Below are 14,475 nucleotides of genomic sequence, written 5' to 3' on the forward strand. Positions count from 1 at the left end.
AATGAAAATCAAAACGACTCTGAGATGTAAGGTGGTAACCTTACACCTGTCAGAATGGCCTAAGATCAAAAAACACAGAAGACAGCTTATGCTGGAGAGGATGTGGAGCAAGGGGAACTCTCCTCCACTGCTGGTGGGAATGCAAGCATGTTCAGCCACTTTGGAAAATCAATATGGCGCTTCCTTAGAAAATTGGGAATCATCTCCCCTAAGACCCAGCTGTAGGCACTCTTGGGCATATACCCAAGGAATGCTCAATCATACCACAAGGACACTTTCTCAGCTATGTTCATATCAGCATTGTTTGTAATAGCCAGAACCTGGAAACAACCTAGATGCCCTTCAACTGAAGAATGGATAAAGAAAATATGGTACATATACACAATGGAGTACTACTCAGCAGAGAAAAACAATGACATCATGAGGTTTGCAGGCAAATGGATGGATCTAGAAAAAATCATCCTGAGTGAGGTAACCCAGACTCAGAAGGACAAACATGGTATTTACTCTCTCATAGGAGGATACTAGATGTAAAACAAAGATGACTAGACTGCTACACAACTCCAGGGAGGCTACCTAGAAAATGGGACCCTAGGAAAGACACAGGGATTGCCCAATGACAGAGAAATGGATGAGATCTACAGGAACAACCTGGACGACAGTGGGAGTAATGAAGGGCAAGTTTGGAGGGAAAGAAAGCTTAGGGGAGCAGGAGATCCCAGCTGGATCAAGAATAGAAATGGAGAGGAAAGAATAACAGACCATAATAAATGAAGACCACATGAGAACAGGAAGAGGCAGAGTGCTGAAGAGGTCCCTAGAAGTCCACAATGATACATCGTCTGTAGACTGCTGGCAATGGTCAAGAGAAAGCCTGATCTGACCTAGACTGGGTGATCAGATGGCCAACACCCTAATAGTCATGCTAGAACTCTCATCCAATAACTGATGGAAGTGGATGCAGAGATCCTCAGCCAGGCCGCAGGTGGAGCTCCAGGTGTCCAATTGTCAAGAAAGAGGAGGGAATGTAAGAGCATGAATTGTTGAGACCAAGATTGGAAAAAGCACAGGGACAAATAGCCAAACAAATGGAAGGACATGAATTATGAACCAAAGGCTGTGGAGCCCCCAGCTAGATCAGGCCCTCTAGGATAATTGAGACAATTGAATAGCTTGTACTGTTTGGGAGGCACCCAGGCAGTGGGACCCGGACCTGTCCTTAGTGCATGAGCTGGCTGTTTGGAACCTTGGGCTTACACAGGGACACTTTGCTCAGCCTGGAAGGAGGGGACTGGACCTGCCTGTACTGAATCCACCATGTTTAAATGGATTCCCAAGGGATTCTTGGCCCTGGAGGAGATGGGAATAGAGGGGATGGGGATGGGAGGAACCGTGGGAGTGGGGGCGGGAGGGGGAAGGACAGGGAAACCCATGGCTGATGTGTAATATCAAAACACAAATAAAAATTATAGTAATAAAAATAAGAAGCCTTCACTGTTCTGTGTTCAAATGTTAGCCATGAGTGTGTGCATTTCATTCTTGATTCTCTCACTAATTTCAGAAACTTCTACTCATCATCTGTGTGTGTCTGTGTGCATGTGCGTGTGCCTGTGTGGTAATTTGTGTGTGGAGGCAGTTGTGCGTGCCTATTGGTGTTTATGTGCATTTGTCTACACGTGTGCATTTGTAGAGGGAAGAGGTCAACTTTGGGTGTCATTCTCCAGGTGCCAGGATCCTTGACATTTTTTCTTTTTACCCTAACCCCTCCTTGATTTTTTAGGATTATCCTACACACATAGAAACTCACACACAGAGAGACACAGAGAGTTATGTGTGCTACAGTTTGCTGTGGAGGACTGGGGATAAGTTGTGGGAGTCAGATCTCTCCTTCAATTATGTGAATTCTAAGGGATTCAACGAAGACCATCAAGGTGAGTGGCAAGCACCTTCAGCTGCATAAGCAATCTACTAGCCCTGGCTGGCTGGGGATTCTTCATATAGAACAGTTTGCTTCAAAACTCACAGAGGTCCACCTGTATCTTCTTCTTGACTGCTGGGATTACAGGTGTGACCTGCCTTGCCTTCAAGTTCTATGAAGGATTAATGGTAAATTCCTCCAAACATTTAAGGAAGAAATTGTAATAGTTCCCCCTTTTCATTTCAGCAGTGTTGGGGACTGAACCTAGTAAATCCTCCTGGTGTGGAAGTCAAGAACTCTGAGTTCCTGCCCTACAATTCCCTACAACCACATTGAAGTACAAAATCTGATGAAACAATTTCTACCCCATCCTCTGAAGCCAGCATTTCACAAATACTCAAATGAGCAAACAACGGAAACCACAAGCCTCTGTCTGTCCTAAACACAAATGCAGAGCACAACAACACACCAGTGCATTATCCGTGTGGCTGGGTAAGCCTGCCATGCCAAGACTTGGGAGGCACAGGGAGAAGGTCAAGAGTTCAAGACTAGCCTGAGCTTAATAGTGAGCCCCAGGACAGCCAGGACACAACATAATTGATCTCCCAAACAAACAAAATACTAAATCACATTAATTTCAAAAGTAAAAAGGAATTACACACCTGTGGCTCCAGGCTTCCACAAGTAGTACCTGATAAACAGGTTTTTTTTTGGCCCAAGCCTTTGAGGGGAGTTCTGGTGCCTGGAGCGGCAGGACACTAAAAGATGGGTATGAGCAGGAAAAGGAGAGAGAACTTTGTCCTGCTGGAGACTCTGGCCATGCTGGGTGCCTTATGGGACTAGAGTAGATGGATTACATGTACAGAAACATAAAAACTATGCAGATAAACTCATGCATTGAAAAAAATTCAACATAGACAGATGTATCTAATTGAAAAACAACTCCACTCTTGGAAATAACTACCACAGGATTCAGAGTTCTGCAGGAATACTATGCAACATAAGAAACATATTTATCATGACCTGACGGCATTTTTAATAATTTCCACATTTGCTATGTATTACCTACATCATTTATGTATATTCTCGGAGTAAACCCTCTAGGAAAAAGTAATTCTAAACCAGTTTTAATATGAACAAGATTTAATAACACCATGTTTTTAAAAAGTCAGATAAATCACGCTACCACCATCCTAGTATTCTTCCATCACTTTGGCCCCACAAAGCCTCCCTCCATGGTTTCTGTCCATCTGTCCCTCTGTCGTTGTCAGCTAGCCCTCAGGTTCAGGCTTTCTTGGATGCATACCAGGCCTGGGGTAGGCTGGAGGAGTGGAAGCAGAATACTCACATTCATAGGCTCCACAAAAGGTCCAGACAGGTTGAAAGAAGGGCCTGTAGCTCAGCCACACAAGCCACCAAAGGCCTTCCACGAAGTCAGGAGAGGCCAGCGTCTGGTAACTCAGCTCCATTTAAACTACTGCTCCAACAGAACAGGTGGACCTCATCCAGGCCTGAAGACCCGTGCCTCTAGCCCTTCAAGAAACCATACCTGCTACCTCTGCCAGACATGGCCCTGGCATTCAGACATGCCCCTAAAACAACCCCACCTCAGGTGAACATATAAGGCCCCAAATAAGAAGGAAACCTTGGCCTACCTGGGACCCTACACCAATTCTTGGAGGGGGGTGGACTTCAGCCTCAGCTAAAACCTCACACCAGGTGGATCCTTTATCCAGATCCCAGGATCTCAGCTAACACAGGTGTGAGGCACTTTTCTTTAGCATACAGGTCACCAAGGCCTTGGGAATCAACTAGATGACTACAAATTTATTTCTGCTGTGGTGATTCACTAAGTAATTCATCTAGATGTGAGAGTAAAGAATTATAATAATGTTTGTTTCAATTATTTGGAATTAATAATCTCTAAACATTAAAAGTTAGTGAATAAAATTATGCATTATCTGTTTTTTATGAGATGTTAAACAGGATAAAGGATGATATGATGATGTGCAGACTCTGACTTTAATGTATGTACTGGATAGTTTTTGTCAACATGGCACAAAGTAGAGTCACCTGTCAGAAGAAACGTCAGTTGAGGAATTACACCCATCAGATTGGCCTGTGTGGCAGTTCCTTAATTTATGGTTGAGTATAAGGGCCCTGGTCAATGTGGGTGTGACTCTAAGCAGGAGATCCTGGGATTTATAAAGCAGGGTGAGCCAACATGGAGAGCAGGTCAGTAAGCAGCGTAGCCCTGTGTTCTCTGCTTCACTTCCTGCCTGGGCTTCTGCTTCATGATGGACTGTAGCCTGTGGCTGAAATAAATTCTCCCTCCACTTCCTTGCTTTTGGTCAGTGTTTTCTCACAGCAGCAAATGAATCTATGTATTTGGACTTAGATGTGTTCTTTTGTTTGATGTGAAAATTTCCAATCCTACTGTCCAAGCTTCTTGGTCCCAGGTATTGGTGGTTATCTTTTTAAGCGATAAGCCTCTATGAGGGTTGAGACATGGAGTGGGAATTGTCATGGCGTGAGTACCTCAGGCTAAGTGGGAGCCCAGGAGGGTGTCCACATGGCAATGTGTCTAGTTACTGAGGAAAGAAGTCTGATACAGGAGAAGTTAAGCCATTGACCAAAGGCTTCTCCACAAGAAGCCATAGTTAACAAAGGATATGTCCCAGGGCTGGCCTCTATAGCATTCTTTTCAAAATGGAGTTTTGTGCCAAAATCCATGCAAAGCAGCCCATGAATTTGAAGCCCCTATGGGCCAGTCTACATAAACATAGAAGAGGAGCATTCACCTTTCTTTCCCTTCAAGTTCAGGTCCAAGGAGATATTTCCTCACACTAGGGCAGAGGGGAATCTCCTCCTTCCCCTTCCTCCCTCCCTGCTATTGTGTTTGCAGCCTGCCTGTGTCCCTTTGTCCCTCTCATCACAGGAGACACAGTCCCACTGCATGCTGGTTCAATCTTGCTGCTGGTGAAGGGGCCCTTACTGTGGGGTGTTTATCAGATCCATATTTGTCTCCTAACAGGAAAGTGACTGCAAGCTGGAAGGAAATGGTATCACTGTGGATGGAATGCTGGGATGTTGCTCCACTTGGGAAGGTAGGTTTTGCTTGCCTGTCCTGGGGCACAGTGGACACGTGAATTAGTGAGCAGTCTAGGAACTACATTTTATCCAGATCCCACATCAGGGGTCAGGCTTAGACAGAGCAATAATTACCATAGAGTTAGGGCATTCAGCCAGGCTGTCTGCTTGGATGTCCTCCCTTGAAATTTGTCTTTAGGGTTGTCATGGAAACGCTCCAAGCAGATCACTGCTCTCTGACATTATGACTGGGCAATCAGAAGGGAGTGAATGCAAGGGCTGGTCTGTGGGCCTCACATGGCTGAGGACAGCACTGAGACCACTAAGTTTGGTCCTGTTGTAGGAGAGAGGTTTCTGAGATCTGGTCTAGGCTGAACACTGGTCTACAGACAAGTAAGCATGATGCCATCAAAGCCAGCCTGTTTCACTTTCAAGGAAGGTGGTTATTGATCTCATGATGCAGAGAAGCAAAGGTGTAGTGGGAGACAGTTGAGGCATGGATTCAGAGGGATCTTGGGATAAATTGGTGCTAGTATTGTATCTCTCCCCTCTGATCCTCTGTCCCCAAGCCAATATGGAGTAACAGGTTATGGAGAAGAGGGTGAACATTTTCTTACACCTGTATGGGAGGACAGGCACTCTGCCAGTGGCTAGCTACTTAGTCTGTAATGGGTTGAAGATCCATGAGCACAAGGGCGCATAGAGCCTTGCAAGGAAAACCTATTGCTTGAATTTCTAACGGTCTTGTAATAAAAACCTGGAGCCAGATATTGGGGTAAATGCTGGGAGATCAGAGAGACAAAGGAACAAGCCACTGCCAAGTCTCACCTCACCAACTCCAAGAATCCTCTGTTTGAAAGCCTCTGAGTCTTCAGAGAAAGCTCTCTAGCTGAAAAAGGCTTCAAACGAAAAACCTTCATCCAAAAGGGCCTCACTTCCTGTCTCTTCACACCTTATATACATTTCTCCACACAGCCATATTACTTCCTTCCTAGTGCTGAGATTAAATGCGTGTGATTCCCAAGTACTTGTATTAAAGATGTGTGCCACCACTGCCTGGCTCTGTTTCTCTCCTAGACTGAGTCAATCTCATATAGTCCAGGGGGGCTTTGAATTCACAGAGATCCAGACATATCTCTGCCTCTCGAGTGCTAGGATTAAAGATATGTGCCACCACTCCCTGGCATCTGTATTTAATCTAGTGGCTTGTTCACAGCTAGTTCATTAGTACTGATATGTACCCCTCACCTGTATTCAAATGCAGGCACATAGCCACACTCTTAGAAACACACACAGTGACATATGTTTGTATGAACCCATGCATGCACTCATAAACTCTCAGTTAGCTGTCAGGTCCTTCAAGGTTTCCCCTATACAGCCAAAGCCCTATTTATACACATCCATCTATGTGCTGCTCCTTCTAGGAATCCATACCCTACAGAGACACACACACAAACACATAATACAGGTGAGAGAGAGACAGAGAGTCAGAGAGAAAGAGGACCATGTCAAGATCTGCTGTTCCCACTTGATTAGAGCCAGGGCTATCTACTTAGGTCCTCCCACTTCTCCTACATCCACAGGGCAAATACATTTACATAGCCAGTTTACCAGTATGCCACCCCTCCCCTATAATCAAATGCTAGGTACACAGTAACACACACAGAAACACACTCAGGCATGTATGCTCCCACAAACCCGTGCACATACACAAAGAACTCTCAGCTACTTGTCATGTCCTAGAAGGTAGCTACCATCCAATGAAAGCCCCACATATACTTCTAAGTGTTTTGTACTGTGAGGTAGGCCCCATACAGCCAAATATGAAGCCCTATTTACACACAGCCAACTAGGTGCTTCTCCTGCTAGATGTTCTTTTCCTACAGCCTCTCTCAGGACATGACATCTAACTGTGTGTGTGTGTGTGTGTGTGTGTGTGTGTGTGTGTGTGTGTGTGTGTGTAGGAGGGTGATTTAGTTATTATAAGTTGATATCTAGTAGGTCTTGACACCTACCTTACAGCCAATGACCCTCATACACTTATATGGCTCAGTATCAAGTCCTACTGCATTGCCCGACCCTTACAGCCTAGTCAAACCTACACAAATCTCAGAACCTGATATATCCCCCTATAGTCACAGGACACATATATTACTAGAGTACCTTGTCCTCCCCAGTAAAACCTCCCCTAAAGCAAAGCTTAAAACACACATTCATGGCCAAGTGTCACACCATGCTAGGTACCCCAACCCCTTCAGCCAATGTCACACATACACACAGGGATGATGTTAGATCATGCTGACTATCTCCTACCTTACACTTAAAAGCTCTCTCTGTCTCTGCCTGTCTGTCTGTCTGTCTCTTTTTCTCTCTATGTCTGTCTCTCTCACACACAATCTATATACAGGCTGTGCTCTAGCAATCCCTTATACAACTATGTGTCTGTTCCTTCTACATGTTTATCCACAACAGCAAAAGCCCCACATATACAAAGGGCTAGGTTTCAACTCTTGTTAGGTTCAATCTCTCTAGGGGGAACTCAGTAGGATCCCTCAGAGGATACAATATATAGATCTGTAAGAGGAATATACATACAGTGAAATGTAGACATAAACATCTAGGTTCAGGTACTGTTGGTATCTCCTCCCCTGTCTGTTCCTACATGTTTAATACTCCCTTCAGAATTTCGAGAGCCAGAAACAGCTGATGGAGATGACTTCTGACATTTGTCTTTCTGGATCTGGAATCTCTCACTCAATATAATCTTTTACACATCCATCCATTTACACAGAAATATGGCTCAAAACCAAAGGGGCTTATTGTGCTGAGTATCTGAAACTAAGACTCTGATTATGCAGTTGCATTCAGGTTACAAGACCCATTTCTTTATTAATGACTAACACAGGAGAAGTAGGCCCACAGTGGTTGCTCTCCTGTAATTCACCACTATAATATCAACCTAAAAGCCATGACCCTGTAAGTAGTTATGGTGAGCTCAGTCTGGAAAAAGCAAAACTACTATAGAAATTGAGGGCTAAAGTGAAATTCCATGAGAAGCACACATACATTCTGTAGGAAGCCGTTAATGTACCTGTGTCCATTACCATGGGAAGCTTAAAGTTTCTCCAGTCTATCATTGTAAATTTTTTCTGTTACATTTATTAATATTATTAAAAGGGCCAGGTTCCATGAAAGATATTTGATGTGGAATATCACTACTGCTGCACAGGTTTGAATATTTGGTCCCCAGCAGGCTGTGCTGTCAGAGACACTGTGCAATCCTTGCACATAGGACCTACCATAAAAACTTTGATGTTTGGAGGAACAGGGGATGAAAACACCATGTAACAACTGCATCACACTCCTGACGTCTACCCCACAAGTTTTCCCATTATGTTGCCTTAGACCCATGTACATCTGAGGTTAGAGAAGCTTCTCTATCATAAGTACATTGTTGGGAGCTATTTGATAACAAGCATGAGAAGAATTAGTATAGTTGTTCAGGATAGAAACTGAGGGGGCAACAACAACAAAAATCTGTGGGGTGTCCTGAGCTGTGATTGGCCCCTTGAGTATGACATCACAAGGACTCATTATGAGGTAAGCTGGATACCAGTCCATAAAAGGCACTGTCTGGGGCTGGATTTTTTCCTTGTTCTACAAAGAAGTGGTTTGGTGGGTGAGAGCTGGACTCAGACTTTTCTCATAGACTTAGACTTTCGCAATGGGTGGGATTTTGAAAAAGTGAGATTCCCTGATTTTCTGTTTTGCTTTGGTGTTTAGCAATTTTGATTGATTTTTTTTACCATATTCATATTTGTTTTAAAATGTGACTGTTATTCCTATTCCTTCACTGACTGAGATTTTCCAGTTTTTCAACCTCATTTCTTTGTTAGCTGTGTTCTGGTTTATTTTAAACTTTGGTAGTATGTATAGACTCAATGAGGAACTGGATCAGGGCTACATAGGCCTCCTCTGGTGAACTGTGCACCAGGCCTATGTCACCGCCCTTTCCATGCCATGTGACCAATACTTCCTATGATCCAAAAAATTCATCCCCTTGTCTGAATCTAAACAGATGTAGATAAAAATGAATGTTTTTGTGTTGGAAGAATTGGATTGTTTATAATAAAACTTTCTCTAGTTGCATGTTCATCCCTGACAGTGGCATTTTATTTCTTTTTATGGGTGACTATTTTCACTTGATGTTTTAACTATATTATGCTCTTTATTCAATTTTTGTATGTGGATTGGTTCTTGAGTTTCCAGAAAACACATCTTGATTATGAAGGATTGTCTTTTTAATGTGTCTTTGACTATGAAGAAAAGAATCTCGCACTCTTCTTAAGGATATTCCCATTTTCTTAGTCAATGACTATGCCAGATACTTGTCTCTTTACAAGGTGACTTTACCTGGTTAGCGAGTAAGGATTTTATGAGAAGAGTTTGTCATATGAAAAGATTTGAAAGTATCCCTTCCTTCAGTTTTATGGACTACTGGAATATTTATGGATCATAACATCTATTTCTTTAGATTGCTGTATTAATCAATGAAATTTCCTGGAAACAATATAAGACATAGTTAACCCATTAGTTTTTTCAAATTGTGTTACCTGGTTTTATTATTTAGACTTTAAAGTTTTACACTGATTCTTTTTTTTTTTTTGGTGAACATTAAGAACTTTATTTTTAAAAAATAATCATGTACAGCAAGGTAGATATAACATCTTCTTAATTATAAGGGAAATCTTAAGACATCATGGAAGTAGACAATAGAATCCTATAGAACCTACAAAGTGAGGGATTATTGTGCTAGGACATGGAGAGTTAAACAACTGCACAAAGTTTCAGAAGGAACAAAGAAATAAGATTAAGATTCATTTCATAAAAAGTGACTATAGTCAGTGATAATATACTAGATATTCTAAAGTAAATAATAGTAAATATCAAAATGTCAACAAAATACAACTCGATGTCAAATAAGGTGAGATTTGATATGTTAATTATCTTCATTTAATTATTCTACATTATATACATGTCAAAACACCACAGTTTACACTGATTCTTGTATCTCTCTTTTTGTATGAATTTATTTCTTTAGTGGGGAGCAGGGGAAGATGGGAGTTTAGAGAGGGGCTGCGGTGCGAGGAGGGATCCTCTGTCCTGGTGAATGGACTCTAAAGATAATGGCCACACAGTGGGAGTCTGAAGCAGTTTCATTCCCATCGAAGTATGTCTCCATGGAATTCAAGGATTCTGGGGAAGGGGAGTTCCTGTACTACCAGGAAGCAGGGTTATTTAATATGAGACTGGTGCTACATGACAGGGAAGGCACCTGGATTTTAGGCTCCTTGCAATGGTCACTGTTCACTGGTGGAGGTGGGTTGGAGAGGCAGTCAATGTGTGACTGACTGTGTGGCAGCAATGAACCTTCCTTGATTTCTGAGCAACATGGGTGGGATGGGGAGCAACCAGCTTTGCTAGGCCCTTGTTTATTGATTACTATTCTGTTGCACTATAAGTTTATAAACAAGGAATCTTAAGAAAGAGCATGTCTATCTGGATTATTTTTGGAGGGATAAAAGCCCATGATGCCATGGGTCAGGGGCATGGAAACTAGCTGGAATCTTGAAGGAAAAAGCAGGAGATTGAAAATGTCACAAACTCAAACTCAAAAAGGAAGTAGGGAAAGCAAAGGAAGACTATGCTGATTCTTTTCAACAACAATCCCAATGATACAGTTTTGCCTCTAAGACTCCACCATATAAAGTTCCCCAACTGTACCATCAACTGTTCTTGTGTGTCCATGTGTTCAAATGACCAGTTTGTATGAGACATTGCCAATCCAAAAGGGTTTTGTTAAATGTCAGATGTGTTGAGCACTTGGTTTCTAGTTTGGGAATTTATGAAACACATGGATCATGAGCTAGCTAGAAGATCTGTGTCAATTGGCGATAGACAAATTCAAATGCAGGGTCACCAGCCAACTAACTACCAGCTCTATAGGGAACAAGATGCTCCCACCACCATGGATTCAGTGTCTCTTGAAAGCCAGTGCACAAAAAAAAACCTCTTCATCCCTAGAGTTGATTATGGCCTGGGATTTGTTGCCAGCCATGAGAAAAATACTCAGGGCACTGGTTATGATACAGAACATATTCCAAACCACTCAGTTTTGATAACTCATGATTGGTCAGTTGCTTGTGGTGACATCACAAGGAGACATTATGAGGAATGCTAGCAACTAATCTATGGTAGGTACTGCCTGCATTGGGCTCCTGTCCTTATATCTTGTAGAAGCTGTTGGTTGCCTACAGAACAAATGCACTTATAATTGGCTCTGACAGACTAGGAATCTCCAATCTACAGGACCTTGCTAGAGTGAGTTTGTATGAAGGTTCTTGATTTTGGTCCTAGGGCAAGGTTTGCTATTTTATGTTTACAGTTATGTTATTGGTTTACATTCCGGTTTTGATTTGTGAATGTCTTCTATATTTCTTCATTAGTACTCAAATTCCTATTTCAAAATTCATTTAGTGTTTATTTTTTTTTAATTTGGTTTTAATTGTCTTTGTTTAGAGCATGTGTTACTGTATACTACCCACAGCAATTTCATTATACCATTTCCATATGTGCCTACCAGCACTTTGGTCAAAATCATGCTCTATTTCACTTCCTCTACTCTGGGACAAATAATCTTCTTTTATAAATGCTCAGTCCTCTTCTTGCCCAAATCCACAGGAGAAAAACACCTCATATTTCTGTTTGTGAGCTTTGTTTGTTTTATATGATATTGGCACTAGATATAGCTACTTTCCATATAGCAGAATTGTTCGGTGGTCACTGTGAGTATGGAGCCGTCACCAGGTTCTGAACACATGCTACATTCTTATTTAGTTTATGTAAATTATCCTCTGGATTTGTCTGACATTTCTTGGCCCTTAAACACATCATTAGGTCATTTGGGACATCTCAGAGTTCAAGACAGACACTTCATAGCTATGAACATCCATCCTAAAACTATATTTTTTCTATCATTGTGTGCCCCTGAAATTTCCCACAAAATATGGTGACTGAAATTAAGTTGAACATCATGGACAGACCCTGGGAGTAGGACATCCTTGAATGGATTTCAGAATCTTAACATTTCTAGGTTATGGTGGATTTGGGGAGGTGAAGCATGCCTGCCACCTTCCCACACATGCACAGGTGGCTGTCAAGATCCTGGAGAAACACCAAAATTCTCTGGCTTACATCATCTCTGAAGTAAACATTCTTCAATCTTTGGAACACAGTAACACAATTCATATTTTCATATCACTGACAGACTGACAGTGCCTTATGTGGTAATGGAGTATGTTGCAGGAAAAGATCCGGAGGTGTTCATCAGGAAGATAGACTATCGAAAAGAGGAGACCACTGGACCAGTATTCCAGCAGGTCATATCAACAGTGCATTTTCTTCACCAAAGATGCATTGCACATCTTAAATTAGAGAATGTCCTTCTCATTGATGTAGCTGGCAAGGTTAAGTTTTGAGATTTTAGTATGGCCACTCAGCTTGCAGAGAGCAGATGTTGGGGTAGGCCTGTGTCTCCTTGCTCCACTGGGCCCCAGAGATCTTGGCAAGGGAAACCCCATGATGGACTGGCAGTTAATTTGTGCAGCTTGGGCATTGTCCTATGTGTTCTGGTCACTGGGCACTTTCCATATGTAGAAACCATCCTTAATGCTGTACACAAATCATCACCACCACAATGTGCCCCATTCCCTACCATTTGTCAAAACTCTGCCACATTATCATTACACAGTTACTCATGATCCCCATCTGGTAGAGGCTAACAATATATCAGCTTTGTAGACCAACCTTGACTGGGCCATATTCAAGAACATGTACCTCCTGCAGCTAAGGAAATACCTCCAAGTGATATGGAGACTATGTGCACCATCAGTTCTACCTGTGAGTAGACTGTGTTATTCCTGAAAAACAGGCAAACAAATAACTTAACAGCAACCATAAATGTCCTCAAATACTAATGGAGCTGTGGGGATAGCCACAAGCAAGCTAAGCCCTGGCTAAATGAGATCCCTGCAGGTCCCCATCGCTTCTCTCTCACCTTGAAGCTAGTGAATCAGTGCGTCCAATCAGAGGTAAGGTATGCAGAATCTACATAAAGCTCTGCAGATACTCCAGCCTGGAGATGATGCCCTGTTCAGATAACAAAGTCCCAGAAGGAGATTCATTGACAACTAACATCATTGACTCTGCTATAGGGGACACTGCAGTCAACATGAATTCAATGGATAGCCTTTCTGATGAGTTCTGCTCCCCTGAGCCACCTCTGAATGGGAAACCCATAGGGTTTCTGAAAATGGGCTTCTCCACAGAAGAACAACCTACAGGAGCAGACATGCCGAGTGACCAGCCCCAGGTTGTACCCACAACCTTTGGATCCAGGCCACTCAGGGGCTGGAAGCTGATGAAGTGAATTTCCCATGCACTCAGAGCACTGTGCTGATGCTGCCACCCACCCCAAGGTGAGACCTGAATCTGTGTCATAGGCTGTAAAGAAAAAAGAGGACAGTCGGGTCCTAGGGAGCCCAGTTAATTGGTCCACACACAGGCATTCCTCTGCTGTGTTTTGCCTAAGCTGTTTTAAAAAGTTTTAAAAATTACAAATTGTAACCACTCAGAAGCCAGGAACTTAGGATGTCGAGCACATTAGATGGCCCAATTCCACTTTCCCCCTCATGGAAATTGGAGCTACAAGAAGATAACATAGCATGGAGGAGGAAAGGGTGGGAAGGGAGGGAGAGTGTTTGCCTAAAGGGGGCACAGATATAGATGGGAGGGATCAGGAGCACAGCTATGGCACAGCAGGGTAGTTCAATGCTGAATAAGACCTGTCTCTTCAAAGTCACTTATACAGGCACATTCATGTTTCTTTTTTCTTTCAAATTGGGAAATTGAAATGTCCTGTTGGGGACTATCAGTGTTGGGGTCCTGCCCCAATTTATTGAGGAGTCCCTTGAATGGGGGAGTGAGGAACTGAAAAGTAATGGAGAGAAACCAGCAGTCTTGAGTTTAGTTCCAATGGGATTCTTTCTAGCAAGGGGAGAAGCAAACACCTCCCCACTTCAATATCAAAAACAATGTACAACTAAGCGTAGACCCTTCAAAATAACTGGTAACCATGCCTAATGGCAAAATACTGAAAGCTGCTGGTAGCAAAGTCCATGAGAGTATATTGCAGTGACAACTAGAGTTCAGAAGGTCAACCTATCAGAACTAAGGATTCTGTTAGAGGAAACCATCACACAAGGTGTTAGGGAATTACTGCCTTTTGGATGAACTGGCTGTCTCTTGTAAACTTCTTGTGCAATAACAACCATGATTCTCCCCATTTACCATGCATTTCCATGTTATCTATACATGTAATCTCATGATTGCATCTCAATCTTGGGCAT

The 14,475-nt window shown here is 42.6% G+C and overlaps 1 pseudogene; it reads left to right on the plus strand.

The window, feature by feature from the left end:
• Positions 1 to 12,133: 12,133 nt before the first annotated feature.
• On the plus strand, positions 12,134 to 13,496 carry LOC118576523 (annotated as a pseudogene).
• Positions 13,497 to 14,475: the final 979 nt, after the last annotated feature.

This window comes from Onychomys torridus, unplaced genomic scaffold, assembly GCF_903995425.1.
Source record: "Onychomys torridus unplaced genomic scaffold, mOncTor1.1, whole genome shotgun sequence".
Lineage (NCBI taxonomy): Eukaryota > Metazoa > Chordata > Mammalia > Rodentia > Cricetidae > Onychomys > Onychomys torridus.